This window comes from Triturus cristatus, chromosome 11 (assembly GCF_964204655.1).
Source record: "Triturus cristatus chromosome 11, aTriCri1.1, whole genome shotgun sequence".
NCBI classification, from domain to species: Eukaryota; Metazoa; Chordata; class Amphibia; order Caudata; family Salamandridae; genus Triturus; species Triturus cristatus.
Window position 1 is genome coordinate 223,202,180 of NC_140594.1, and position 27,357 is coordinate 223,229,536.

The 27,357-nt window shown below is 43.2% G+C and overlaps 1 long non-coding RNA gene across 1 annotated transcript in view; it reads right to left on the minus strand.

Annotated features, from left to right (window-relative positions):
• Positions 1–3,863: 3,863 nt before the first annotated feature.
• LOC146783937 (uncharacterized) overlaps positions 3,864–27,357 on the minus strand; it is a 95,717-nt gene continuing 72,223 nt past the window's right edge. Inside the window, exons 2-3 of the long non-coding RNA XR_014970451.1 lie at positions 6,602–6,676; positions 3,864–6,498 (exon numbers count right to left, since the gene is read on the minus strand). This is a non-coding gene — a long non-coding RNA (uncharacterized LOC146783937). The remainder of the gene's footprint in view (positions 6,499–6,601; positions 6,677–27,357) is intronic.

A 27,357-nucleotide genomic window follows, 5' to 3' on the forward strand; every position in this document is an offset into this window, starting at 1 on the left:
GGTAAGACAAGACCCTCTGATTTGGGGTATTCCTTTGGGGGAGGAATGGGAAAGAACAAATATCCCTCCATGCAGACGATGTTCTGCTCTACGTCAGAAGGCCAAAACAGTCAGTAGACAGAGTACTTCAGAATTTTCCGTATCTATGGGGATTATTCAGGGTATTGCATTAATTGGGACACATCCTTACTTTTTCCTCTGCCGGGAGTTGCCCCAGAACTCACATCACGATGCATGGTACCAATTGAGACTGAATGTTTCAAATACCTAACGATAAGTATAACTAGAAACCCTCAAGAATTCTACCGCAGGAACGCCAAAGTACAGCTAAATAGGTTCAGTAATGATGCTAAATGCGGGAGGACACTCACACTCATGCTAATGGGCAGCGCAGCCCTATTTAAGATGACGCTCCCTTGAATACTTTATACAATACAAAACACTCCTCTTGAGCTACCAGGCTCTTTCTTTCAACAAATTGATGCCGAGGTGAAAGCCCTGATAGGGAGCTGAAGCATTCCTTGAATAACTTTGCGGAAACTACAAAAAGGAGTCTAAGAACACGGTCTAGTGGTGTCAGACATTAAAATGTACTGCTGGGACTCACAGGTGGTGTGCGTAAATGACTGGGTGTTCAGTGATAGAACAGAACCGGCCTATAGAGTGGATAGAGTGGCCATGGGACCCCAAGGGTACACCCCCCCCTCCTATATGACAAGTGAGGGACTAAAAACCTCCCAGCATGTACACAAACTGTAGTAAGGCCATGGCTCTCAGCAACTAAATCCCAGGGATGGGAAAGGAAGTTGACAGTGATGACCCCAATCTAGGATAGTGGACAGCTTCAAAAAGTGTGTCAACTACGCAACTTCAGTTAATGGAAGTTACTGGGCCTAGACAGATTGGGATATGTTCGGAGAGGACACGCATACATCATGTTTTTCAAGCCTGCAGCAGGAATATGAGTTGGGTCAAGAGGAATGGTTGAAATATCTCCAACTGGGACATGCCCTTAAGAATCATATTTGTGAAGGGATGGCCCTGGTGGAAGCATCCCCGCTAGAGGACAGACTACCGACGGACCCTCTGACAGACATAGCCATATCAGGTATATATAAGAAAATCCTCAACAATTCTCCTGACACCTTAAGAGCACTGAGTGTCTACGGGAAAAATTACCTAGAACAGATGGACAAAGAAGAATAGACTGAAGCCATACAAGGACCGCAAGAGGTAGCGATCCATGCCAGATTCCGAATGATCCAACTAAACATCTTACATAGGGTTCACTATCACAGTACTATACTACATCTTATAGGACATATTGAAAATGGTCAGTGTCAAAGAGGATGCGGGCAGGAAGGGTCCTTCACCACTTGTGGGATTGTCCTGTGATACAAGTATATTGGCAAGAGATAGGGAGAGTCATGGAGGAAGTAGTGGGGGTGGAGGTCCCAATTGACCCAAAATGGTCCCTGTTGATGATTGAGCAAAGAGGCATGGCCCATATACATGAAATTATGGCTTACACTGACTGAAGTCATTGGAAAACATAATATTGCTAAACACTGGGGGGCGGTTGCCCGCCCTAGGGTGTCAGATTGGATCTCCAACCTGGTCTGGTGCCAGCAAGCAGAGCACACGATTTACCTAAGTAGAGGGTGCCCAAAGAAATGGGAGAAAATGCAGGGGTACTGGTGAGCATTTCAGGGCCCCTAGAGGGAGGGTGAGGGTAGGGAGGGTAAAGGGGGGTCCATTAGTGAAGCTTTTGTTTAAACGCCTCCTGTAAAGCCATAAAGTGGTTAACTGCATGACTTGTGGATTCAATTCAACAGTATGTAACTGACATGTTGATTACTGAGCACAATCATTTAAAAGAGTGTTAAAAAAAAGAACTCTTCCACTACCATGTGTTTCAAGTCAGAGCTCTCTGCTGCACATAAAAAAGCTCCCCCAGATCGATGTTGCACGTGACAGCCAGTTTTGCACTGAAAAAAGAACAACAATACAGCCATGCCAATGAGTCCCTGATGCAGAGAGAATTCTTTATTTTGACTTTGGGATCCTTTTACGAACACGCCAGTGTGATGATTTAGCGCTTCTTGCACAGAGCGCTCTGTTAGCAAGTCTTTTTATTTCTGCGGGTGCAGGCGTTTTTTTCATGTCCCTTTTTTACTGTTGTTGTCCTCCTGGGCTGTGATCCCCTGCTCTTGCCACTGCAAAGAATAGGCAGTACAGCCTTGGAGTTAATATGGGTGTTTCTTTGAGGCTGCACCTCTCTGCCTACACCACCAGCAGGGCATCAGCCAGCTCTATCCCAACGGGTTCAGCAGGGCAAGAGGAGGCATTGGGAGGGAGGGGGGCAAGCCAAAACGAGACCAATTTGTGTGTGAAAAAGGCTGCTTTATTGAAAAAGGTGCATATCACATTTTAAAAACCTGGCAACTGCCTTACAGAACTAAAACCTCACTATACATCAAATAAACTGATCCCATATCCCCTCCCCCTTTCCTACAATCTCCTCAGACATTCCCCCATAACATAACAATAACATTACACAGTATTGCAGTTAAAGTGCCTGCCCTCCAATAAAACCCAAATCCCCTACCTGCCTTTCTGCAACTGTAACTAACAAACATCTACTCTGAAACTTAGCCTACCAGTCTACCCTTTCCCTGCCCCTGCTCACAAACTTCCAACACTTAACCAAAAACTTCTGCCAACCCTGGCCAACTTTTAAAAACCCCACCACCCAGGAAAAAGGGGTGCCTATCCCCTTTTTTCTGCCCCCCCCTTCCTCTTAGGTCTAACTTACTAGGTGACTTTGAACATTTAGAGTCCTAGCTAAGCTCTCCCTAATTTCCAAAAGATACAGGTCCATGCCCATTTGCAAAAGGTGAACCCCAACCCCTCTCAAAAAACTCCACTGTGTCAAAACGGATTTCCTAGCAAAATTTAGCTCCCTACAAAAGCGAACACTCTCTGTGTTGAGTTTCCTCTGGGCTCTATCGAAGGCCCCTGGATTAATAGCCCCATGCCAAATTCTATGGGGGACAAACTCCGTTTGGATAACTAAGCAGCCCGACCACCGTCTTTTTATCAGGGCCAGATCCCTTTTCATGGTCCTCATCCAAACAATGCCCTTCTCTTTAACCAAGTCATTTTCCCCCAAGTGGATAACCAAAATGTCTGGGCACCTGCCCCCAACCATCATTACATTCAGGCAATGAATCGATTCTTTCCATAACATCCTCCCTTTACCCTTCCAAGGCACTTTAAACAGCATTTTATTAAATCAAAACTTTTCTCTGAAATAACTCTTGCGGGCCTGGAACTGGGCCCACTTCATGAAGGAATGCCCCACTAACCAAATTGAAGATCACAATAGGCACGTGGCTGACGCACCAATCGAGCGCACTGCTTTAAACGGGATCGTTTCCCTTTCCTGCATATCAATTTCATACAAGTTTTTGTCGAAGACTTGACCATTAATCACAATTTTTAACCATCACTTGCTTGTAAATACCACGGAGACAGCGAAATTCCATTTGGATGTTTATTGAACATTTTCAAATGTGGCTGCTTTCCATTCCAGGCTTTTAAACAACGACACGTGTAATTTGATAAACACCAACATAGGCCATGTTTATGCAACCCAATGCATTTCGAGCCATAGGCTCTTCGTCAGGGGTTTCTGCAAGATATAATAAGATCAACTGTACCAATTGCAACGAACAAATATACTATTTAAATATCAATAAAATTAAATGAAAAGTGAAACATGAAATGTAAATCACCCTGCTGTTCTCCAACCCTCTAGTGATATAGAAACCAAAACATGCTGTAATAAAGCTCACCCCAATTCTAACCGCCCCCGACTAAACCAAAAATCATCCTAAATAAAATAAACCGTCTTATCTCCTTTATGCCCGCGTTTTACCTTGTAAAATGCAAGCCTTTCTTATAATCCGCCCGATGTTCTCCACACCGCTCAGCCAAAATTACTCTCACAAACACTCTCCCGAGTGAACCGTAATATACAATGGTACTCCCACTCACGTGCCTCCAATCAACCCTAATCATCCAACCACATGACTCAATCTCCACACATTCCCAATACTGCAACACCCATAATGCACTGTTCTAGCTAAAATCAAAAACTTACCATAACATCAAACATACCTATCGTACATCGCATTCAAAACCTAATCAAACTCTCAAGTTGAATCAAACCAAAAAAATGAAAATCAAATGATGAATACTCATATAAACCTACCACTATCCTAACCATTATCATCACATATTTCACCCAAACCAGACTCTCTCACCTACATCCCAACCACATCTTCCACTGCTCACTGGTACCCCTATGTTTACACTACGGTGCGTGACGGATGTCTATCTATGCAAATTAATTACCGTTCACACAACGACGAAAAGCAACATTTGAAATGCATAAAAAAACTAAGCAATTAAACCAAATGCATAATTAAACAAATTGAAATACAGCAATCCCATGTTATCCAAGATGTAATGTTCATGTATAATCAAGGCACTCTCAGATGTAAATTCTTCCGCTGCCGCCGATGTAGAAATCTTGACTTTATTCATTAGTGAAACAGTAGGGTGCACCTTTCGTCGGGACGTCAAAATTGTAAATGACAAGAAAAGTGAATCAAAGTGCACTCCTTCCCTTTCGTGTAATCCATATTATTCTACTAATAACTTGCGTGCGCACCGTTCTTAGTGACCCGTCCCCAGTCACTCTTTCAAAATGAAGATCACAATAGGCACGTGGCTGACGCACCAATCGAGCGCACTGCTTTAAACGGGATCGTTTCCCTTTCCTGCATATCAATTTCATACAAGTTTATGTCGAAGACTTGACCATTAATCACAATTTTTAACCATCACTTGCTTGTAAATACCACGAAGACAGCGAAATTCCATTTGGATGTTTATTGAACATTTTCAAAAGTGGCTGCTTTCCATTCCAGGCTTTTAAACAACGACACGTGTAATTTGATAAACACCAACATAGGCCATGTTTATGCAACCCAATGCATTTCGAGCCATAGGCTCTTCGTCAGGGGTTTCTGCAAGATATAATAAGATCAACTGTACCAATTGCAACGAACAAATATACTATTTAAACATCAATAAAATTAAATGAAAAGTGAAACATAAAATGTAAATCACCCTGCTGTTCTCCAACCCTCTAGTGATATAGAAACCAAAACATGCTGTAATAAAGCTCACCCCAATTCTAACCGCCCCCGACTAAACCAAAAATCATCCTAAATAAAATAAACCGTCTTATCTCCTCTATGCCCGCGTTTTACCTTGTAAAATGCAAGCCTTTCTTATAATCCGCCCGATGTTCTCCACACCGCTCAGCCAAAATTACTCTCACAAACGCTCTCCCGAGTGAACCGTAATATACAATGGTACTCCCACTCACGTGCCTCCAATCAACCCTAATCATCCAACCACATGACTCAATCTCCACACATTCCCAATACTGCAACATCCATAATGCACTGTCCTAGCTAAAATCAAAAACTTACCATAACATCAAACATACCTATCGTACATCGCATTCAAAACCTAATCAAACTCTCAAGTTGAATCAAACCAAAAAAATGAAAATCAAATGATGAATACTCATATAAACCTACCACTATCCTAACCATTATCATCACATATTTCACCCAAACCAGACTCTCTCACCTACATCCCAACCACATCTTCCACTGCTCACTGGTACCCCTATGTTTACACTACGGTGCGTGACGGATGTCTATCTATGCAAATTAATTACCGTTCACACAACGACGAAAAGCAACATTTGAAATGCATAAAAAAACTAAGCAATTAAACCAAATGCATAATTAAACAAATTGAAATACAGCAATCCCATGTTATCCAAGATGTAATGTTCATGTATAATCAAGGCACTCTCAGATGTAAATTCTTCCGCTGCCGCCGATGTAGAAATCTTGACTTTATTCATTAGTGAAACAGTAGGGTGCACCTTTCGTCGGGACGTCAAAATTGTAAATGACAAGAAAAGTGAATCAAAGTGCACTCCTTCCCTTTCGTGTAATCCATATTATTCTACTAATAACTTGCGTGCGCACCGTTCTTAGTGACCCGTCCCCAGTCACTCTTTCAAAATGAAGATCACAATAGGCACGTGGCTGACGCACCAATCGAGCGCACTGCTTTAAACGGGATCGTTTCCCTTTCCTGCATATCAATTTCATACAAGTTTATGTCGAAGACTTGACCATTAATCACAATTTTTAACCATCACTTGCTTGTAAATACCACGGAGACAGCGAAATTCCATTTGGATGTTTATTGAACATTTTCAAATGTGGCTGCTTTCCATTCCAGGCTTTTAAACAACGACACGTGTAATTTGATAAACACCAACATAGGCCATGTTTATGCAACCCAATGCATTTCGAGCCATAGGCTCTTCGTCAGGGGTTTCTGCAAGATATAATAAGATCAACTGTACCAATTGCAATGAACAAATATACTATTTAAACATCAATAAAATTAAATGAAAAGTGAAACATAAAATGTAAATCACCCTGCTGTTCTCCAACCCTCTAGTGATATAGAAACCAAATTGACATCTCCACCGAGAGGGGGCCAGCCACCGAACCTGAAACGAGAAGAACTGAATGAACCTAAGCATTATTACCAACCGCGCAAGTTCCATCAACATTGCTGTGCAGGTAAGGCTTGTAACAGTATAATGATCATCTTCCCAGCCGCATTATGTCCCCCCGTCCCCACCCCCTGTTATTCACCTCAGACGCTGCTCCAATTCTGAACGAATGTGTCCCAAATTCCTCTCCATCAATCCCCATTTTCTTTAGTACTTTTCTCAAAACTGACAGAAGCTGAAAAGCAGTGACCTTGCTTCCACTCGCATGCACAAATACCAACCCCTCACTCCCTTTGGAGATTGCCCTCCACTTTGCCTCCCACCTACAAGGACAAGTTGTCCTAGGCAAGGATGCTTGCAGTGACACTCATTTACCCAAACACTTCTGGTCTGTTTTTAATTTACCCAGCCAAATATGAACCCCTTCATTACGCACAACCACATTTTCCCTCTGAATCCCCCCACCCCTTCTTCCCCCCAACAATTTAGATACCCAGAATGCACCAATAAACATCCACACCATCAATGTGGAAAATAAACAAGTCTCAAACCTGTCTGAGCAAATTAACGGCAATGCTTGGATTACTTTACCTAGCAATTCCTTCCTAGCCTGTCTCAACTGACCTTGTTCCTTAGCCCAGCCTTCCAGCATTCGACTCCCCAATTCACCCGCTGACAGTGAATAGCCCCATAATAGTTCTCCCACAAAGGTCATTCCAGCTAACTTCCCTGCAATTGTAACTTGAGTTAAACATTTTTCATTCATATCCAAGATGAATTGAACAACATCTTCCCTCCTATGCTCTGTCTTGAAACGCCGCTGGGCGCCTGAGAGCAAACACTCTTTCCAAGCCAAATTGTATGCTACCCTAGTGGATTGTCCCAGTGACCCTACCACCAGTTGTAGCATCCTGTGTTGCTTTGGTACCACAGCTGCTGCGGCATGGGCATTGGGGTCCTGTCAGCATCCTTGGCTTACCCACGGAATCTCCCCCACTGTGAACGAGACAAAGCATCTGCTATATCATTGTCCACGCCCAGCACATGTAGAGCTCTGAAAGCTATATCATGGCGCAAACAAGCCTAAAACAAACAGCCTCAAAAGTTTCAACACCTGTTCGTCCCTTGCTGACTGGCGGTTCACTATGCCTACCACTGCCATATTGTCCACTCTGAAGGTCACTTTCTTGTGTTCAAGCTGCGCTCCCCACAATGTAACTACCACTACCAAAGGAAAAAACTCCAGGAATGCAATACACCTACCCCCCTCCCTCCATTCCTCAGGCCACTGTTCAGCGCACAATCTACCTTGCCAGTAAAGTGCAAAACCCTTACTACCTGCCTCGTCTTAGAAAATGTGTACATCCCAAATTACATCCTCATCTCTCCCTAGTGGAATTCCGTTGAAAGCTTGCAAAAAGACCCTCCACATTCTCATGTCCTCTTTCCTGCCTGCTGACAGCCGCACATGGTGGTGCAGTGGCCTCTGGCCCGCCAATGCCCTGCCTGATCTCCTGCAAAACGTTCTCTAACTCACTACCCTAGATGCAAAACTAAGATGTCCCAGCAACACCTGAATCTCTTTGACTGTCACTTTGTCCCGAGCCAGCATCTCATTGAGCAGTACCAACATCTTTTGTTTCTTATTCTCTGGCAATCGTGCCTGCATTATCCTGGAATCGATTTCTATACCCAAAAAAGACAGAGCCGTGCTGGGCCCCATTGTCTTCTCAGGAGCCAAAGGCACTCCTAGTTCCCTCATCAGCTCTTTGGAGTTTTCCAGAGTCACCTTTCACTCCACAGAGCCTGAGGTGCCTACAAAGAAGAAATCATTCAAATAATGCATCACCAACTGGTGACCAGTGCGTTTTGAAAACAGCCACTGCAGAAAAGTGCTAAAACACTCAAATAATGCGCATGACAAAGAACAGCCCTTCGGTCATGCTTTGTCCACGTACCATCTCCCATTGCAATGGATGCCTAGAAGATCCCAATCATCTGGATGGACTGGAAGCAAACGGAAATCCGACTTTATGTCGCATTTGCCATTTCTGCTGTAGCGCCCGCCGTCACAACCAGTGACATGGCCACGTCAACTGATGAATAGGACACAGTAGCTTTCTTTTCATCAATAAAATCATTCACTGAATTCCCTTCTGGCCATGACAAGTGTTGAATAAGCCGGAGCTGCCCTTGTTCCTTCTTTGGCGCCACCCCAATGGGTTAAACAATCAAATTCTGAATAGGCCTGCCATTCTACCCTCCCTCATTTCTTTATCCAATTTCTCTTGTACAATTTGAGCATGTTCTTCTGCTGACTGTAAATTGTCCACCCATCTTCTGATCCGCGGTCCCCCAAACCCTAAACGAAAACCCCATCTGAAACCATCCCTCAATACCTCTGCAGCCTTCTGGTTGCCATGACCCTGTAAGGCTGCCTCCAATTTATCTACTTTAACCGGTGTATGAGCCCTTTGGCCCAGCCCCGCCTGGCCCCCCTCACTCCTGTGAAGTGCTGTTGTTGCTGCCCTCCCGTATTGCTTCCCCCTTGCTGCCACTGCTGACCTCTATCGTGGGTCTCCCGGAGGGCACAGAGGGCCCTACCCCAAAGGTTTATGTGGAAGAGTGGCTGAAATCCAGTGTAGCTCCTACAAGTCTGTTCACGCACTTTACTGTTGAACGCGCCCATTGAGTTCCCACTCGTCGCCCTATTCCTGGAACAAATCCCCATCCGATATTGGCCAGTGTCTTGAATTATAGGGATTGAGACCAGGTGTTACAAGCTGCAATGGAGAATGGTTCACTACAGGTCGATATTGCCAGAATTTCCATATTCCCAGACTATACGCTGGCGGTCCAACGTAAACGCTTCTCGTTTATGCAGGTCAAGGCTTGGGTCTGTGCGGCGGTCCTCACGTTCGCACTGCTTTTCCCACCTCGGCTTTAGACAGAACCACCCTGCCAAGGGACTGAGAGGGGCTCGGGGATGCAACCCGAGCCCCGGTGACCTCCCGCGACACCACAGGGACCCCTGCGGGGTTTTGCGGCGAGGCAGAGACGCCGTGGCCTGAAGGAGGTGCCCCAACAGCACCACATCCTCCAAGCTTGGATCCGACCCAGTCGGCGCCGGGGCCGGAGCTGCCGGCGGCGTCGCGGAGGTCCCTGCGCAAGTCGAGGGATCAGCCAACGCCCCAGGAGGGGAAGGAGGAGGAGACACCAGCAAGGCCTGCAAAGCCGCCGCGTAAGTCTCCATCTGGACTCTCGATGCCCCAACACCGGGAAACGGTGGATAGGATCCTCACAGTATGTCCAAGGGGGTAACCAACTTTAAAACCATAACCTACCAAGGTAATCTGTGAGATGACATGTAACTAAATACCTACCTTTAGGTTATAATACAGAATAACGACCATTAACTCCAATTCATATTGACTGAAATGTATGCTTTGCACAATGAATACATCAGGCCTACATCGTTTTTTGTAACTTTTCATAACAAACAGATCAGGCCTACTGACTTAGAATTAATTTTTTGACTGTCCGATTAATTAAAATCATTACAGTAAAATATATCCATGCAAGCACCCCCACCCTCCATCCTCATGAATAAAAATCACACGAGCAAGTTCACAAATTGTCAATTCTTTCCACATTTCATTTAAAAACTCTTTCATTTCTCAAAAAACTTTACACCCTTATTGGCTGCTCGATGATTATCATTGGTTTGTCACCATGTTATTTTAAACCAGCAATATTTAAAAAAGCTCATGGCTACCCTAAAAGGGCCTTTCCCAGTGCCACAGAGTTTGGATGAGGACAGTCTGCGCACCATGTCCGCCTGCTTTAGGAAATTAGAGGGCTTTGGCATAGAGGCAGGGTGTTCCAAAGCTTGGATGCCAAAGAGCGGCTGCCCTGTCTGATTTGTCTAATAATAGGAATTTGTGCTAACTTGAGATTAGGTAACCTACAGGTCCTAGATGGAATATAGGGCTGGATAAAATGCCTGAGGTTGCTTAGCACTGTATTTGCAAAAGCACAGTAGGCAAGTCAGAGAACTTTGAATCGAATGTATTTGCCCACTGGCAACTAATACAGATCTCTCAGGTAGGGGTAGAATGATACTTCAGGATATGGCAGAGCAGTCATGCCGCCAAAATTTGAAGTCCAAGTGAGAAGGTATAATTACTTGAAATACGTTTTTTTTTGTGCCTGGGTCAGAAGGGCCCCGGACATCTTCTATAGGCACATTAAAAGGGAAAAATAGCTGCAAGGGACAGTTCTTATTTGATTATTAAAAGTTATTTGGCTTTCCATCCACACACCTAGATTCTATGTCAGGACCGGAGGCTTTGGAATATGATTTTATCTCTCTTCGCTTTATTATTACAAAACTCACAGCAGCCAGAGAGATCTTCAGAGAAATCAATAAACAATGCAAAAAACTACAATTCCCTACAACCAGGGAGGAATCCAAGTACGTAGTCCATCAACTATTTCCATTGCCACCGATACATAGTCCCATGTCTGTCTCCTCCCTTCCTCTTTCTTCGCTGCTTCGCATCCAGTTAAGTGGTTTTTCCCTATTTCTTGCTTATATGCTCGTCATGGTTATTTGATTGCAGGCGCTTCTTTGGCCGTTTGTGTAATTGCAGGCGCTGTGTATTTGTTCTCTGTGGGCAACGATACCGCCTTTGCGAGCGCTGTCGGCGTTTCCTTTCAGATTCTCAAGCCGGCCGCGGGAACGTTCTCCGCTACTTACGCGGCCGGCCCCCCTGCTGGTGCGGTGCTATCTGCAGCCGCTAGAGGGACTCGCTTGTGTCGTTGCTCTCGCGCCGCGGTCCCTCAGATGAGGAGCCGTGCCACGAGAGAAAGGAGTAGCGAGCCTTGTGCACGTCTGCCTCACCCGAACGTCCGTTTATAAATGGATTGTATTCCCGCATTCTTTTTGACCTTGAACGCCCCAGCGGGTGTCCGTATTGCGGGTTTTAACAGCGGTGAACGCACATAGTAGCGCTGCATATTGCACCTTTCTATAATCCGATATTTCCTCGCGGTGAGCGCGAGCGCACGCATTTGTGGGCAAATAAACAGGTTTTTCCTACGCGCTGGGAGGCAGTAACCCGGTCAGGTTTTCATGAGGGTGTTTGCGCGTTTCTGGGTTGGTGCAAGCCTGTCTGTGGTCCTTTTGGCTACCCAAAATTTGTGCAGCCTCCGGCCTGCCCCTAATTAACTCCGTGTCTTCCCTGTGCACTGCACGCTCTACAAGTTCAGTCAAGGGGCATTTTCGCTTGCCTTAATACTAACTACCTACCTTAGCAGTATGAATGACCAGACAGAGTACTATGAAGAGGAGGTCCAGGAGATTGGAAACTGAATCCAGAGATTTTCTCATTGATTCAAGAGTTATGGGATCCTTTTCAGATAGATCTTTTCACCAGCAGATTAACCCATCAAGTTCAGACGTATTTCAGCTGGAGACCGGACCCCAATGCATCAGGATGCAGTAGATGCCTTTCTCCAATCCTGGACGGGAATCAGGGCTTACACTTTCCCCCCCTTCTCAATGATCCAGAGATTATTGTAGAAAGTAAGACTAGAGTCTTGTTCAATCATGATCGTAACTTCCTTTTGGAAATCTCAAGTTTGGTTCCCGGGGGTTATGGAGTTAGCAGTAGACTTTCCACAGCTAATCCCATCTTCTCTAGGCCTCCTCCAGGGTCTGGACGGAGAAGAACATCCTTTGGTTCTAGAAGGGAAATTGAACCTTCTTGTCTGGAGGATATCAGGAGTTCAGGGAGATATTCTGAACTTTCAGGAGAAGCTAAGAGCCTTTTGGAAGACTCATGGGCACCTGGAACAAGGAAAAGGTATTCAGGTGTATGGAGAAAGTGGTCTTGCTGGTGCTTGGAAAGGGATCTGGATCCCGTAGAAGCCTCTGAACAGCAAGTAGCCAACTACCTTGCTTGTCTTTTTGAGTCAGGCCTCTCTTATAGAACGATCAATTGCTACAGATCAGCAATTTCTTCCGGTCATGCATTGGTCAATAATCTTGCTATTGGTAGCAACCCTTTAATTACGAGAGTTATGAAAGGTATTAGATTGAGAAGACCTCCAAAAGCCCATTACGAATCCCTTTGGGATGTTAACCTCATCTTTAATCTCTTCCTTTCCTGGCCCGCCAACAATTTACTCTCTCTTAAAATGGATCTCCATGAAATTAGCGACTCTTTTGTGTCTGATTTCCTTTAGAAGAGTCTCAGACATTAAAGCTTTGGAACTTTCTATTAGATTTTATTCGTCTGAAGGTGTTCACTTTGATATATGGAGAAGAACTAAAACAATGTCAGAATCTGTCTTTTACCCTTTCTTTCACCAGGGTGAAAAACTGTGTGTTGTGAATTGTATGAAATGTTATGACAATAACATTTCTATTTTTAGGCCTGTTGACAGCGATCAACTTCTTTTGTCATATGTTAAACCTTTTAGACCTGTTTCTTCAGCCACCTTAACCAGGTGGGTACGTCTGATTATGCACGAAGCTGGTGTAGATCTTTCTAAATTTGGAGCTCACTCTTCAAGGGGAGCTTTGGCTAGCAAAGTATTTTGGGGCTGAGCTTCCCTGCCCGAGATACTTAGAGCCGCAGATTGGTCCAATGCAGATAGCTTCTCAAAATTCTATTTGAGACCCATAGAGCATGTTAGCAATGTAGCTTTACATGGCTTTAAACATGCATAATGGTAGCCTCCGGTCTTGTAATGAAATGACGATTCTCCAATTATTATGCAGAGAGAATCTTGATTTCATTAAAGACATACGGAGGCTAACATTATCCCAACCTCCTCTCCCTGAGAGGTTTGGGTTTGTTTTTTGTAAATTTTTAATATAGTGATTTGAATTATAATATAGTGATATGAATTATAATATAGTTATATGAATTTCTGATGTATTACTCTTTGTCATACTATGCTTCATCTGTTCATACTTCATTCACTATAAAGTGTATTTTGATTTCTTTTTCTCAGATAACAACGCTTAAGAATAACTGGTTTTCCACATTTTACGTCTGTGTCATCACAGCCCAAGAGGAAGATTGAAGTGTACACTGGCTACTAGTTATGTTGTTGATGTTCTATTCATTGTGATGTATTTGCATTCTTTAAAGGGCTGCATGTTGGGCAGCAAATAAAAGTATTTGCATAATGTTAGCCTCCGTATGTCTTTAATAAAATCAAGATTCTCTCTGCATAAGAATTAGAGAATCGTCATTCCCGGTCCAGAGGAGTAGTTGGAAATAAGTTAGGATTCATCTTACTGGTCAAAGCCTGTGCAGTAAGACTTTCTAAGGTGGGGTGCTTGGTGAGAAAAATCAGATCACCAGGCACCAGTCTGTGATGTCTTCCCACGTACCTATTCACAGGCAGGCAAAAACAAGTGTTTGACCAAGTGATCAATAAAGTATCAGTAAGATCATCATTAAAAGGGAGCTTTCCCAGGATGAAAAATATCTGCTAGAGCATGTGTTTTGGTCTCAACTGTAGTTAATTGAAGTTATAGTATCTCAGCTGAGCTCTGGACCACTACCGCATGGTATGGACCACCTTTGTCTATTACAAAACAATCTCAAATCTTAGGGATCTAACCCTTCCTGTGTTTCATTTTAACAAGAATGGGGTTCAGCCTAGACCTTCCATCCTCTATCTCCATTTTTATTCCTCTCCTTATTGCTTGCCTGAAGGAAAATCGCCCTAGGACCAATACTACTGGATCCCCTTAATCTCATCTGCTCCTCATTTCTTTTCAGAGGCCTTACAATACAGTCTCCTGTCTGACCCTTTCTTGCTGGGTGCGAGAGCTTATGGCATCTATTGATATCTCTTTTTGGTGCCAACTCCAAATGAACGCTGTGATGTCCAAGGTCTTCTGTACTGGTTCAAAGTTAATAATATCCTCAGAGCAGTATATCTACTTTTACAACCTTCTTCCTTAAGCCAGTGGATGCCACAGCGGGTAGTTGTGGAAGGGATATAACCTTACATTTTCTAACACCTCCTTGTGGTGCCTTATAAATGGAGACTGTCCTGCTTTTAGCAAAAATAAAATCTAAGACTCAAATAAAGAAAATAATGTAAATTGTATACCCCTGACCGTGGGTGGTACAGTTAAAGAGTCACCTTTTTAATGCTGCAATGCCTACAATAGTTATTGTCTAAGCGCTGTTTCCCCCCTGAGGGCTTCACAGTCCTCACGTTGGCATTTCGAGCACATTCATTCTAGTTTCTGACGGTTTCAACAGTTCTTGTTGCACCGGTTTCTCCTCCTGCCTCACACTCGATGAGTTGACTGTTATTTTCCTTTTTCTCACTGAATGATTCTTCCTTGCTGATGCCTGCAACAAAGAGGCAGTTACTACACTTTTGCATTTTATTCATGTGAATAGTGACTTCATAATGTGTTTGGTCATCTCTCTATTGCTGTTGTTAGGACAGTAAAATTGGGTTACTCACCCCCTTGTCTTTCATAGTATCAGTTGCTACATCACTGGTCTAATTGAAGATTTCCTTTGTGCCACCATAGGCAAGGTTGCTTAGCTAACCATAACTACTTGGTATTTTTTACTACTCTGAGGCCTTAGGGTTGCAATTATAACGTCATATGCCTGATTATTTTAGAGAATGGTGATAATTGTCAAGATCTTCTGATGCCTTGCTAGGATGTTTTCCTTTTTGAGCTTGTGCTATTCATCCCTTCTGACATATCTACTTGTTTCTAACTCCTCTGTAGGATTTGTAATGGTCCCTGCATGGAATACAGTAAAACAATCTGCCCTGTGTGCCAGACAATGAGTATCGGTTATCCAGGCTTCTGGATTTTGGTCCCAGCCTTACGCTAACGTAACCTTTGACTTGCTATTGGTCATAGAATGGAATGGTGCAAGTAAGACTCCAGTAGTGAGTAGTGACAGGAGACTACTATCCTGTCACAGGTTCATATGTGTAACACAGTGGTGGCAGTATACTAAGTTTTGTAGCGATTATAATGTGACCAGGCCTTTTTACTTGTATGACCCTACTGGCCCACCTCTTTAGGCCCCTGGCCTGTTCACGTGCTCATGATGGAGGTGAGGTTGCTTTCCAAGACAGTGGTAATGTTTTTTCTGACATTCCCAAGACTAGAGGGCGGGAACACAGCATGGGCTTTCATTGACCAAAATACTAGGGGTAGAAGAAGTGGCCTCACATACCCTTTGACCTTAATAATATCACAGGAAGTGATGTCATATGACTCAGGACCCTGATTTGTTCCAGGAAGTCATGTCACATGACCTTATTGCTGATGACATCACAATAATTTACATCGGTCAAGTTCCATTATAACTGCATGATTAATATGTTGCTGACCTGACCTTTGAATGTCCTGGGACATAATACTTGTCCTGAATTGTAGTGAGCGGGAGATGTGAGAAAGACAGGCCGCTATTTAGGGGTTTTTACCTTCTCCCCTGAGAAAATTCTGAGAAGAATGAGGTCAAATAATGCATTTTAAGGCACTATTTTTACATACATTTTCTAAAAAGCCAAAAGCTCTCAATGAGAAGTCGTTATATTTACAACTCGTTTTATGGTATGCAAAACCAATGAAACCTGACCCTCCCCAGGAGTTGCCCCATTTTTTCAAAATGTGCTATGGACCCCACCATGTTTCACACATTTCACTCCAATGTCCCAGGTCTATCATTTTGTCATGGTTGCTCCCAATAAGCCAGTGCCAGATTTTTTCTATTTATGCTATCCATATACCTCAGACGACCCTTATGTCAAACATTACCTCACTTTGTTGTGGCCAACATTTCTTCATAGTTGTCCCACTCCCATATGTCATGTTGTTCTCCTTTATGCCAAGAATTACCCCCAATGTGTTAACACTAGCATTTCTCCACAGGTGCCCCACATGCCAAGAATTACCTCTGGGATAAGTGATTTTTACTAGTTTTTAATTGGTTTTAAAACGTAGTTGCTGCCACAGTCTTGCGTATTTTGCACATCTACTCCGTCCTACGCTCTGGTCCACCGCGGTGGGTGCCGTTTGTGTGGAGGGCGGGACAGATCATTCACTTCCGCACAGCTGACACCATTGCGCGCTGAGAGAGGGCGGAGCTAGACTCACACTCCCCTACTTCAGCCGATAGGACAGCGGGCGTGCCACTGGCGCGCCGAAGGCGCACCAAAGGCAAGCCCATCTGCGCCCGTCCGCGCCTGGCCCACGTCCAGCACCAGCAACGCTGCCCGTTTCCATTAAGATTCGAGATTAGTGTGGTCAAGGGACCAGCTCTATGAGCTGAATTCTAACAATTATCAAAACCCAACATGCCTGGATCTCGATACACTAGTACAGGTACGAAGCGGCCAGGGTCCAAATTGTACTACGTGTCTCTTTGAGTTTGACAAAGGGTGTCTGGGTCAAAAATGTAAGGACATGAATATGACCGTACCCTCCAGAATGCCGTCAGACAACTCTTAATGAAATATTAACGCCTGTCTAATTAATTGTAGGCCCCTCCCCAAACATGTGGATGGTATCTGGCTGACGCTGGAAGCTAATGACTGGGATCTCATATTTCTCCCAGAAACCTTGTTGAGAAAGAGTTCTAACCCTGATAGTGTATAGGCCATCCCTGCAGGCTACAAAATAAGCACTGTCAATAGAGCTGGCAATAGATTGGAGGTTGGACTGGCGGTGATCACGAGAAACAACTGGGAGATTTCATACAAAAAGATTGAACTAACAGGTCTCATAGAAGCAATTTCATTTAGTATTAAAACCTCCCCTACCTTTTTTATAGCGGGAGTACTAGTTTATCGACCCCCTACTCCAAACCTGCTGAGCTATTGGAGGTCTGTGATCTTATCGCAGATCTCTCACTGAAATATGTGAATTTCATAGTCCTCTGAGACTTTAATGTCCATATGGACAATGAGCAATGCCCCCCTGCCTCTCAGCTAGCAGACACTCTAAAAGGGCATAATCTCATTCAAAGGGTCTTCTTGCCTTCACATGTAGCTGGCCAGACGTTGGATCTTATCTTTACCAACATCCCTACTCTACCAACCGGAGACCCTATCCCCCTTACTTGGTCAGACCATAGTCTTATACCATTCAACCTGTATATCACCAATTGCACTAGCACTATGAAACCGGTCTATGAAGACAGGAGGAATTGGAAGAAAATCACACCAAAGCAATAGGTCCCGTCTATCAAAGTCCCCTATACTGCTTTCCGGTGAACCCAACAGGGATGCCACTAGCTTTAACCACTGAGTTGCATCATCTCTTGACTCTATAGCTCCTATAAAAACTATGAAATTGGCGAGAAACAAACCGTCGGCCCCGTGGTTCACACCTGAACTCCGTATAGAGAAAAGTCTCTGCGAGAAACTTGAGCGGGTCTGGCGGAAAACCTATACTACAGAGTCTAAGAACATTTATAGAGTAGCATTAAAAAACTTCCACAGACTAAAGCGTAAGTCTATAAGGGACTACACCGCTAACCAAATCATATCCTCAAATAACTCTGCTAAAGCAATCTTTAAGATTGTTCAAGATTTAACTAAACTCGGTTCGATGCACAGTAACATAGTACCCTCTGCCACTCTATGCGCAGACCTCTCAGCATTCTTTCATGAGAAAATTCAAACCATCTACTCCTCATTTTCCCTTAGTGAATTGTCAACCACACCTTTGTACCCTTCTTGCCCTCTTCATACTTGGTCAAATTTTAGACCTGTAAGTCTCGAGGCCTCTCTTACTCTGCTGAAAAAAACAAAATCAGGATCTCCTTTAGACCCTTGTCCAGCAAGGTTTTTTAAACTTTTAGCCCCACTACTCAACCCTAACCTTAATCTGCTCTTGAATTCCTAGCTGAAAACAGGCATCTACCCCTCAGCTTGGAAAACGGCACTTGTTCAACCCATTCGCAAAAAAGAGGATGCAGATCCGACAGAATTGAAACATTTTAGGCCCATCTCCCTCCTGCCAGCACCTGCTAAAATCCTGGAGAAGGTAGTACAGAAACAGTTATCTGAATTCCTGGAAGACAACAAACTCCTCCATGATTCCTAGTTGGAATTCAGGTCAGCGTATAGCACCGAGACAGCACTGCTTGAAGTAGCTGAAACTGTCCAGGAGACTATGGACAATGGTCACTGTGCAATGCTTGTACTGCTGGATCTGTCCACAGAATTTGACACGGTGTCACATAAGATCCTTCTTGATAGACTCAGACAAATGGGAGTGGCGAGGACCCCTCTATCTTGGTTTAGCTCCTTTCTTAAAGACCGGTCCCAGAAAATATTACTGCACCCCCACATCTCATCTCCGCGTCCTATAGTCTGTGGAGTTCCCCAGGGCTCAGCCTTGAGTCCGACTCTATTTAATATTTATCTTGCCCCTTTAGCCCCACTAATTGAACAGCATGGTGTAAGTGTCATCTCACACGCTGATGATACCCAGCTTGTGTCTTCTTTTAGGGATCATTCTGAGGCAGCATTTTCGAACTTTAAACAATGCTTGGTTAACATCTCAGCCTGGATGACTGACAACTGTCTAAGGCTTAATACTGATAAAACAGAGGTTTTATTTTTTAACCAGCCATCCCCACCACCATCGGATTTATGGTGGCCATCCGAGCTCAATCCTCCCCCTCAGCCTGTCTCCTCTGCTATAAACCTGGGATTCAAGTTTGACTCTGCCCTTTCATGCAAGACTCAGATAAGCCATGTCTCCTCCTCGTGTTTCTGGAAAATGAAGTCCATACGAAGATTTTTCCATCTCTTACCCATGGACTGTAGCAAAAAGTCTGTACTTGGGTCAGCCAGACTACCTGATCAGTGGGCTACAGACTATACAAAATGCAGCCGCTAGGCTCATCAGAAATATCCCGATACGACACCACATATGCCCCCATCTGAGGAGCCTGGATTGGCTACCAGTGACGATGAGGATAGAATTTAAGGCTCTGGCTCTTTCATACAGAGCAATCAGAGAAACGGACCCATACTACTTGAGGAAAAGACTCCGTAAATACCACCAGACAAGGAGCTTGAGATCCAATCATCAAGACTTCCTGGTAACTCCCTGCTCTGCTAAAGCGAGGTTAGGTGGCTGGTCTTTCACAGGCAGAACCACTCGGCTGTGTACCCGAACATATTAGGAAGGCTAATTCTGAATCTGTCTTCCGCAGACTGCTAACAACCTGGCTTTTCGGCCTCCCCTAGCTTTGGTAGCTCGCGGCAATGTCCTTTACCTCCTGTCTCCGCTAGCGCCAGGACACCTCTGTTGGAGGTAGCTGTGTGCTTAATAGGCTCAAATAATAATAATGTTAATAATAAAGTATATCATTACCAGCATTTTACCATTGGGTGGCCATTACGTGAAGATTTACCTCTGTTGTGCCAGTATTTTTATCGCAGGTGTCTGTCATGCTAAGAATTGCCTCAAGTATTCCAGCACCAGTAGTTTACCATGGGTGTCTCTGTAAAATGAGAATTACCTTCAGTGTGGCATGGCCAACAAACTTCCAAGCATAACACCACATTCTCACTCACACTCACTTACATTCAATGACTTACACTCACTAATTCATTCTCACTCATGCTCACACTCTCCAACACTCCTTTACACTCATTCTTATTCATTCTGCTTCCCCTGCAGTCATTCATTAACACTCATTATGACTCACTCATACATACTGACACTCAATCGCACATACTCTCACTCACTAACCATCACTGACTCTCACTTAAACACACTTGCTCACACACACACTCTCTCTCACATAAACACACTCCCGCCCACAAGTTTGCACATAACATACATTTAAAAACATGCAAATTACATTTTTTTATTTAACTTAGCTGCGAACGGTGCTCAAATTTTATTACACTGAAAGTGATCAATACAATATTTTTCACTTTTAATATATTGGGAAAAATGGACAGAAAATAAGGAGTGGAGAGTATCTCCTGTGTCCATTCATTTTTTTTTATTGTATTATTTGGAACTCCAATGGAGGTCCACATGTATGTATATATGTATATGGTACTTATAAAGTGCACTGTGACCAAACATGGTATCCTGGTGCTAGTTATTACCACTATGTAAGAAAAAAACAACTGATGGATATCTGAAGAAACAGGTTATTAATGAGGAAACAGCCAAGTTTTCAGTGATCTTCTGAATTTTAATAAGTCAGAGTGAGATCTTAATGGAGCTGGAAATTTGTTCCATATCCAAGCTGCATTCGCGGTAAAAAGCACGTCCTCCTTGTCGAACGTTTTGAAATCTGAGTTCTTGGACATAGTTACCTGTGGTTGATTGGAGGTGTCTGCCGAGAGTATCATTTATTAGTTTGGTTTGTATGGGTTTTGGTCCTCTGTTGTGTAGTGCCTTATGAACAATAGAGAGAGATTTAAAAATAATTCTCTGTTTGATGGGCAGCCAGTGGAGATCTTTTAGAGCCTTTGTGGCAGAAGAGTGTCGAGGTCTGTTCAGTGTTAACTTTGCTGTGATTATCTGAATGTGCTCCAGCTTCTTTAATAAATAGCCGGGGACTCCTAGTAAAAGGGCATTGCAGTGGTCCAACCTACTTAGTGTTACACCTCTAGAGATCAGTGATCTGGCTGGCAGGTTGAGCAGAGTATATAGCTTCCTAAGGGCCGGGATCAATGCGAAGCAAGTCCTGGTAAGTCCGCTCACTTGTTTCTTCCATAGACAGACCTTCATCTATAATCACACCTAAGTTTCGTACTGTCGCTGGGTTGGCCAATGGCAAATCCGTGGGTAAAGGCCAGAAGTTAGGGGATAAAGATACCAGGATGTTATTGGACAAGCAACAGAGGAGCTCAGTTGTGCTTCCATTCATCTTGAGCGAATTTGCATTTATCCAGTCAAAGATGTCAAGGAAACATGCCTGAAAGTTGCATTGAGTGTCCTCCTGGTCTTTGTTCAATGACAGAATTAGCTGAGTATCATTTGCATAATTAATCAGCTTGATCTTGTGGGATTTAATAAGAGAGATAATGGGGTTTGATATAAATATTGAATAAAATAGGGCTGAGGGAAGAACCCTGGGGGACATAATTTGTTGTCATTCTAAATTTGAATAGAAAAGAGAGGAGAGATACCTCCTGACAGCGGCCGAACAGATAGGATTTTAGCTAGTTTAACATTGGGCCCCCCACACCCACTGCTGTAAGCCTGTACAGAAGAGTGTGGTGGTCCACTGTGTCAAACATAGCCGACAAATCTAGGGGGACCAGTACAACAGATTGTCCGTTGTCTGTTATCCTCCGTATTTCATCGGTAGGGCAAATCAGAGCAGTCTCAGTTCCATGGCCAGGACGGAATCTAAATTGTTCTTAATCAAGCCATGCATTGTCCTCTAAGTAGTGCGGCAGTATTGAACTTATGTTGCGCTCTAAAGTTTTTATTGGAAAAGGAAGAAGGGAAATAGGTTTGAAATTAGCTAGATCTGAAGAGTCAGACAGGACTTTTTTCAGTAATGGCTTAACTATAGCTTTTTTCCAGCAGTCAGTTTTCATGGGAATGGTTACAAAGTTGTAGGAGAGGGCCTGCCAGCTCATCTTCCCAATTTAGCCATTGCTTTGGTGGAATAGGGTACAACGGAGACCCTGATTTCTTAGACCTATCCAAGTTTTAAAACACTCGTCAAAGATAGCATCCAGCCTAGTCAATGTCGCGGAGGTAAAATCTGAAGGGAGATTGAGCAGATTAAGCGGGACTATTAGTGTGTGAAATAGCATGTTTTAGTGCAGTAGGTTTGTCAATTCCATCTAAAATTGTTTTGATCTTGTTTTCAAAATATTCTGACAGATCATCACATAGAAACAATATAAAAACTACAAAGTACAATCAGATATTCCTGCCTGCAAAATGAAAAAAACTTTAGCACATCCCCTTTCATTCAGAAGGAAAAAATGGCATCGTTCAGTGCTCTCATAAATTCAACATACATAATATCAACAAAGTAATTCCAAGCAAGTCATCAGCACAATTTAAGAAACACTGAAAAAAGATAAAACTTTTAACATGTTCCTTTTCATTGAAAAGGAAAAAGTGACATCGTACAAAGTGCTATCATAAATTCAACATACATACTGTCAATAGAAAAATGGCAAGCAAATCATCAGTACAAATTTAAAAAACATTAAAAAAGAAAATACAACTTTTGCGTCCAGCATTAATATGTCTAATTGTATATTATATTTTAGGCACAACCCATGCCAGTACCAGAAATACATCCAAAAGTTAATACATTAGGATCGGATACATAAAAAATGCATACATCATAGAAACTCTCAGCCCTAAGGAGTGGTGACATCGGTCTAAAAAGCAATCATGCATTCCAACCTACAAAATTACACTGACACAATACCATGCAATCAACAGTACAAATTTTGAAAAAATTGAAAAAATTATTTTTTTTAGCACATACCATTTCATTGGGGGGAGAAGACGACAAACATTGGCGTGCCTCGTGCACTGATTGTACATGATATTTTTAAAAACACCAGTCTTAAAATGTGACCATGTGCAGAGTGCAAGAAAGGGATAGCAAAAATTACATGATTTAAATCTTGTACATGGAGATTATATAAATCACAAACTCTCTCACTCCTCTGGACAGCGTCACAGGCACCTATTACTATCTGCAGAGGTAAAAAATGTTATCTCAACAATAAAATTGTTCTCTATACCCCAAGCGGGGTATTCCAAGCAAGATATGGTTTTTTCCAGAGACCGCTTTCTTGTATAACCACATTCTGTTTTTGCACTGACATAGTAACATATCCTGATTCAAACTTACTTTAAAGGAAGAGTGTTTTAGATTAGATTTCAAAAAAGATTTAGACAAATGAAAACTATTAACATGATCTAACCTGAAAATTTCCTTTAAAAAGAACAAAAGTATGCACTCTACTCTTTTCTTAAGGTAAGGAGTACATGCTGCAGAGCAGCACATACTAACCCCACTTCCCCTCTAAGCAGGCAGTTCCCCCACCCCAAAATGGATGATATGGCTATAAAACAAAGTCGCCAAAAATCCAAACTTCGGACGTAAAACATACAGAGCTGCAATACAGTTCAGTTTACAAATCTGACACAAAATACGTCCTTCGATTAGATAGAAGAAACGCCAATACTTTGTGTTGGTTACCTTACAAGCATAGTTAAGGGAAGGAGGATGTTTTACCCTAAAGATTGATAATACATACACAAGGTGTCTTATCCCACAAACTTTATATAGCCTATTAATAGTGCTAGCTTGCGAGATAGCTTTACTCAAACAGTGTTTTATATGATCATATTCTCCACAATTGTTAGAATGTTTTTTACCAAAATAAGGATGGACCTTCACCATCTTTTCATGTCCAGGAAAACAATCAACCCTCCCCCCAATCTAGAATCTAGAGCCCTTCTTCCAGAAAGTCAAAATCTTACCCTTCTAAATATTATATTTTTGATTATGTTCCTCTGCATAAAGTTCTAATGCGCCAAGGAGTCTTTGGAGTCCAACAGGAGTTAAATCCATCAAGACCACTTTGTGTGCATACAGGAGACAACATATGTTCATATTTCCAACTTTTGGAGCATCCCCATTTACCATTCAATACGATATATAAAGAAAACAACAAAGGCGCCTTGTTTCAGCCTATTATGCATCAGAATCTCTTTGTGATAAACCATAATTCCTACCCATCAACACTTGACTACAGATTGACATATGAAGTGGTATTACTAGCCTCAACAAATGAGAGGGCATGCCCAACTGAATCATCTTTCTACAAGTGTCCAACAGTCAACCCTATTGAATGCTGTGGAGAAGTCGATAAATAACGTGTACACAGACATTCCCCTTGACTAGGGGTACTTTTCTATGATCGCCTGTAACTGCAATGTTATCTAAAGTACTACAATTCCTCCTGAATTCAGCCTGTTCTAAGGGAATATTATCATTTTGAGTTATCCAGTATTTGAGGTATCCTAATATACTTTTGGCAAAACGTTTGCCTACTACATCTTATAACGCTATTTGCCTGTAGGTTGCAGGAGAAAAGTTCTGGACCCTTGATGTATAGAAGCCCAATAATGCTACCTTTCCAAGACGGGGGATAATTCCTGAAAGATAGTAGTAATCAAATATTGTGTACAAGAAAGCTGCCCAGAGTGTATCAGCCTGTTCAATAATCCATACCATGATTTCATCGGAGCCCATTGCACCCAATGATCCCGCTAAACCCCATGATCTCCTAGGCTGAAGGCGGCCATATAATTCATACAGTTCTGCATCTCCTCTTTGGTCTAAAGGGTCACTGACACTATGGTTACCAGCGTAAAGATTGGAAATATAATTTGTCCAGTCAGCATCAGAGATGGGAATTGCTTGAGAACTCACTGTCAGTTTCAATTCTCCGATCTACAGTCTTCAATATAGATATCTTTAGTTTAAGTCAATAAATTTCATGAAGTCTGGAAATGGAAAAAAGGGAAATTTGTTTCCTTACCAGCAGATTTATTTCCTGATTTAGTGCCTTTAAGTTCTGATTAACTTTTTTATGTAACATAGGGTTTCTACCTTTACTTGCCAGCCTAAGAAAATATTTCATATGCCTTTCATATTAAAATATTGGATCCATTCATGTTATCACCACTATACAATTAGCAACTGCAAAAGGTTTAGAACCTAAAGCCTTTAGACTACTGACGGCCCAGAAGGCATGCCCATTTGATTTCTTAAACTCTACATTAGTCTTCAAGCAGTTTCATGATTCTGTGACCTGCATCGTTAATTCAACATTCAGACTCAAATTACAATGATCACTCAGAGCAGATGACTGCATGTTTAAATTAGACAAAAAGAAATTAGACATTTGATGTGAAGCAATCCTATAATGAAAGACTGGTCATGAGGAGAAAGAAAAGTAAATGATGAGGGCGTATCATTTGGCATTCGTCCATTCTAAGACACAAATTCACACATTGTAAGGGAGTCCAGCAATTAAAACCCCACCTGTCTGTCCATTCTTAGGGGCCGATTACGATGTCGGTCGGAAACTCTTCTGACCGAATGGATTTCGGAATCGTTTACGACTGAATCAGGTTCTACGAGTCTGACCAATTGATGATGATGCTTCCCAACATTGTTCGGTCGGACTCGTATTGACTTCAATGGGCACCTGTGTTTCCAACGAGAACACAGGCTCCCATTGAAACAAGCATTTACAATGCAATGGTCTCGGCATTGGTAAAGTTAGAGCTATTGGCATTGCTCATGACATTATTTTTGTTTATGTTTTTGTTTTTAAAACATTTAAAGAAACGGCATTGTCATGAGCAATGCCAATAGCTCTAACTTTAACAATGCCGAGACCGTTGCATTGTAAATGCTTGTTTTTTTTTACACTTTCATGGCGTGTGCAAATTGAGCTAAAATCGTGAGTGAGGGTAAGGAAAGGCTGAGATTTTGTGGAAGTAATAAAACTTTGAGATTTTGTCGGGGTGCTGTAGCTCCTCGCCACGCGTATCAATCCAGCCTTTCTGAAACCCAAGGAACCAGACAGGACACAGGAAGGACGAAGGGAGCAGTCTGAGCCGGATACCCGTCGGGGGGGCGGCCGGCCCGGAAGGGACAGACATACAACGCCCTGGCGGAGGACGACACTGCACTCCCGGGGGCAGGGACGGAGGGAGAGACTGGACTGAACTGAAGCTCGAGCGCAGGTAATTCACCGCGTCTTGCTTCGTGGATACAGGGTCCAATCCAGACGCGTCTACTCAACCTCTCATCCTTCTGAGGTCGACACCTTATTGGATATTCTCTTTCATTCCCTTATGATTCAAGGGTACAGTCCTCATGATAAAGTACTTATCGCGCACAGGTGATGAACGCATGCGCTCATGCATCGGAGTAGGGTTCGGAAAGCTGTAGAATTGCGTTTATATTCCGTAATATTTTTAGCATAAGGACCCCAGCACATCCTGCATAACTGGAATGACGAGTGTCCCTTCCAACGCCACTTATTTGCCCCACCATCCCCCATGTTTTGAGGGAATCTTCGCTATACGGTTATTTGCGAATTGTGTTTTTATGTAGGTTTGTGAACAACGGTACCATTTTGTGGCTGGAAGGAAGCCGATTGCAGCCTGGGTAACCGTTTTACACACTGGGCGGTGTATGAGAAAGAAACAGCCCTTCTTAAAGCGCATCGGACACCTAACAGTCAGATTCGCGCCGTCCAAGCCAAGGGAGTAACAAGAAGTGAACCCGGGCGCATTAGATTGGCCCAACTTGCCGAGTGAAGTGTGACCGATTACAGGGAGTACCAACAGGCGCCCTGGCTGTAATCACTCCTCCGAATGACTAATGATAGCCAGCCTAAGTCAGCTGCATCGGATGTCGGGAGCGGGTTTATCTGGCCGAGGATCACACATGCCCGTTTCTGTGTGACAAGGAAGCATCAGAGTGATTCAAATGGGAGGCTGGTGAGAGACCCCTGACTCATCGCCGCCTGGGGAGAAGGAATGAGGGTGCGTGGTGGGAGTGGGAGGGGGCCTTCTGGACTCCGTTTAAGGCACAGCTTCCAAATGGAGCACTGAA